The sequence below is a fragment of the Procambarus clarkii genome, chromosome 24 (assembly GCF_040958095.1).
Source record: "Procambarus clarkii isolate CNS0578487 chromosome 24, FALCON_Pclarkii_2.0, whole genome shotgun sequence".
Lineage (NCBI taxonomy): Eukaryota > Metazoa > Arthropoda > Malacostraca > Decapoda > Cambaridae > Procambarus > Procambarus clarkii.
The window spans coordinates 34281856-34286246 of NC_091173.1; the positions used below are offsets into that span (position 1 = coordinate 34281856).

General features: G+C 43.5%; 1 long non-coding RNA gene across 1 annotated transcript in view; it reads left to right on the top strand.

The window, feature by feature from the left end:
• The first annotated feature begins 1487 nt into the window (after positions 1–1487).
• LOC138368121 (uncharacterized) overlaps positions 1488–4391 on the top strand; it is a 16099-nt gene continuing 13195 nt past the window's right edge. The window contains exons 1-2 of the long non-coding RNA XR_011229490.1: positions 1488–1518; positions 4059–4144. This is a non-coding gene — a long non-coding RNA (uncharacterized lncRNA). The remainder of the gene's footprint in view (positions 1519–4058; positions 4145–4391) is intronic.

The window sequence follows — 4391 nt, forward strand, 5'->3', positions numbered from 1 at the left end:
TATATTCATATCACCGTGTTGGGAATTTCATTGCGAGTCCATTGATACCAAAATTAACGCTGTAGAACAAGTGTGGAAGTGATAACAATCCCAAGAGTAAAAACATTTTGTTGCTGTTGGGCGCTCACGGCGAGTCATCTACGTAGTTATTTATTTGGTGTTGGTATCCATATACTTTTCGTGACCATTTTTACTGATGTTCTTCTAGAGAATTTTATTGCGAACACGTTGGTACCAAAATGAAATACGTAGCTCAAGAACTAAGGTCAGGAGAGTAAAAAGAGTTTTGAAGCTATATAACCCCTTCCCCCGACCCTATATGAGGCTATATATCCCCTTCCCTCCCCCCTACCCTATATGAGGCTATATAACCCCCTTCCCTCCCCCGCCCTGACCCTATATGAGGCTATATAACCCCTCCCCTCCCCCCTACCCTATATTGGGCTATATAACCCCTCCCCTTTCCCCTCCCTGACCCTATATGAGGCTATATAACCCCTCCCCTCCCCCCCCGACCCTATATGAGGCTATATAACCCCTCCCCCCTACCCTATATGAGGCTATATAACCCCTCCCCTTCCCCCCTACCCTATATGAGGCTATATAACCCCTCCCTTCCCCCCCCCTACCTTATATGAGGCTATATAACCCCCCCCCTTCCCCCCTACCTTATATGAGGCTATATAACCCCTCCCCTCCTCCCCCTACCATATATGAGGCTATATAACCCCTCCTCTCCCTCCCTGACCCTATAGGAGGCTATATAACCCCTCCCCTCCCCCCCTGATCCCTATATGAGGCTATATAGTCTCCTAATTTTTATGTAATTTCAAACAACCTTATCATTGTGTTCATTGCTGTCTTCTTTTATGTGCTTGCCATATGCTGTATTGTGACCACCAATTTTTGTCAACTACCATTCAAGCTGTCATTGCAATCAATCTCAGCTACCTATGTGCTTTAATATACTGTACCTACAATTTTCTCTCATCTTTTTTTCATTTCATGTAATCTGTTATCATTTTTTGTCTATAATTTTGCAAGTATTTACCTCCTTAAAATTTTCTTAGATTAAGGACCTGCCCGAAACGCTGCGCGTGCTAGTGGCTTTACAAGACTGTAATTACCATATTTGTATCCTCACATTCCTTATGTACATTCTTGTATATGCATAAATAAATAAATAAATAAATAAATATAACCCCTCCCCTCCCTCCCTGACCCTATATGAGCCTATATAACCCCTCCCCTCCCCCCTGATCCTATAGGAGGCTGTATAACCCCTCCCCTTTCCCCTCCCTGACCCTATATGAGGCTATATAACCCCTCCCTTCCCTCCCTGACCCTATATGAAGCTATATAACCCCCTCCCCTCCCCCCTCCCTGACCCTATTGGAGGCTATATAACCCCTCCCCTCCCCCCTGCCCCTATAGGAGGCTATATAACCTCCTCCACTACTCCAGCAGCGTCAGTCAACGCTCCAGTCTGGGACGGTCTCTGCCAGGACAACACTGTGTGTATGTACTTACCTAGTTGTGCTTGCTGTGACTGTTGAGCTCTGGCTCTTTAGTCCCGCCTCTCAATTGTCAATCAACTAATGTACAGATTTCTAAGCCTACTGGGCTCTGTCATATCTACTCGTTAAGCTATATATGGAGTCAGCCTCCACCACATCATTGCCTAATGCATTCCATTTAATAACTACTCTGACACTGAAAAAGTTTTCTAACGTCCCTGTGGCTCTTTTGGGTATTCAGCTTCCACCTGTGACCCCTTGTTCCCGTACCACCGGTGTTAAACAGTTTATCTTTATCTACCCTGTCATTTCCTCTGAGACTTCTGTAAGTAGTAATCATGTCTCCCCTAGCTATTCTGTCTTCCTGTCTCATGAGGTTAAATTCCAGAAATATTTACTCAAAGCTCATTCCTCTCAGCTCGGGTATGGTATGCCCGGTGGCATACCTGCGAACCTTTTCTAACTTTGTTTTGTGTTGGCCAAGATGTGGACTCTAGGCTGGAGAAGCATATACCAGTATTGTTCTGACACACTGTTATCATTGTTGTGAACCTCTTAACACTAACCCCTGACCCTCAGATGTTGCTTGTGAAACATTGTTGTGAACCTCTTAACACTAACCCCTGGCCCTCAGATGTTGCTTGTGAAACATTGTTGTGAACCTCTTAACACTAACCCCTGGCCCTCAGATGTTGCTTGTGAAACATTGTTGTGAACCTCTTAACACTAACCCCTGGCCCTCAGATGTTGCTTGTGAAACATTGTTGTGAACCTCTTAACACTAACCCCTGGCCCTCAGATGTTGCTTGTGAAACATTGTTGTGAACCTCTTAACACTAACCCCTGGCCCTCAGATGTTGCTTGTGAAACATTGTTGTGAACCTCTTAACACTAACCCCTGGCCCTCAGATGTTGCTTGTGAAACATTGTTGTGAACCTCTTAACACTAACCCCTGGCCCTCAGATGTTGCTTGTGAAACATTGTTGTGAACCTCTTAACACTAACCCCTGGCCCTCAGATGTTGCTTGTGAAACATTGTTGTGAACCTCTTAACACTAACCCCTGGCCCTCAGATGTTGCTTGTGAAACATTGTTGTGAACCTCTTAACGCTAACCCCTGGCCCTCAGATGTTGCTTGTGAAACATTGTTGTGAACCTCTTAACACTAACCCCTGGCCCTCAGATGTTGCTTGTGAAACTGACTCAACTGGTCACGTAGGCTGGAGTTGGTTATTTATATATATATATATATATATATATATATATATATATATATATATATATATATATATATATATATATATATATATATATATATATATATATATATATGTCGTACCTAGTAGCCAGAACGCACTTCTCAGCTTACTATGCAAGGCCCGATTTGCCTAATAAGCCAAGTTTTTATGAATTAATTGTTTTTCCACTACCTAACCTACCTAACCTAACCTATAAAGATAGGTTAGGTTAGGTTAGGTAGGGTTGGTTAGGTTCGGTCATATATCTACGTTAATTTTAACTCCAATAACAAAAATTGACCTCATACATAATGAAATGGGTAGCTTTATCATTTCATAAGAAAAAAAAATAGAGAAAATTTATTAATTCAGGAAAACTTGGCTTATTAGGCAAATTGGGCCGTGCATAGTAGGCTGAGAAGTGCGTTCTGGCTACTAGGTACGACATATATATATATATATATATATATATATATATATATATATATATATATATATATATATATATATATATATATATATATATATAAACATTACTACTGGGAGGTACCCGGTGATACCCGGGATACTGTGTCCCTCACATACTACCCCTATTACCCTCCCTGTTCATACCCCCCTCTTCCCACGTCCCCCACTCTTTTGGATCTTCACTCTCCTTCCCCTCTTCTCCTTCCCCCTCCCATCTTCCCCATTTCCCCCCCTATCCCTGCCTACTTCCCCCTCTCACTCCCATCTCCCTACCCTCCCTTCCTCTTCCTGCCAACCTCAAACACCTAATTTCCATTTACACTAAAAAAACTGATGAATGTGTACGGGTGTGTACGGGTGTGTACGGTGTGTACGGGTGTGTACGGGTGTGTACGGGTGTGTACGGGTGTACGGGTGTACGGGTGTGTACGGGTGTGTACGGGTGTGTACGGGTGTGTACGGGTGTGTACGGGTGTACGGGTGTACGGGTGTGTACGGGTGTGTACGGGTGTACGGGTGTGTACGGGTGTGTACGGGTGTACGGGTGTACGGGTGTGTACGGGTGTATGGCGCGAGTAACTGCAACACTTTATGGCCCGGTTTCATCCCATTACATTTCAGACTTCATGAAAATCGCTCGGGTGTATTGGGTTACAGGCAATATTTGGTAAACCATTGAACTTAAGTCTACCCCAGCCGGCCTGTGTCCGTCCCTCACCCCACATCATTTTCCCTACAAAATTGGGAGAGTCTTGCCACAAGCATCTGGCCTACAACTTTGTACAGAGACAAATAATATCTTGTAGTATAGATAACAATGAACATTGTCCACAGGAGCTCCTGCAGCAGCGATGCCCGTGAAGTATGTTTGTGGCGCGAGCTCGATTATGGAGGCAGCCAGAGACATTGCCGGCCAGCCTGTGAGTTCCTCTCCATGTATTGAATAGTTATTTTCCGTTAAAAAGTATTTTCCAGCCATCCACTTTACTCAAACTAAACAAGTGTCTCAAACATGCACTCCACACACAAACTCAACGAATATAGGTTCATTTAAACCTCCCACTCTACAAATTTAATAAATTAAAATCCATTCAAATTATTCAAAACACTCAAATTGAACAAATACCATCCGATGGGTTCACATCATCCACTGCACAAGTACCTCCA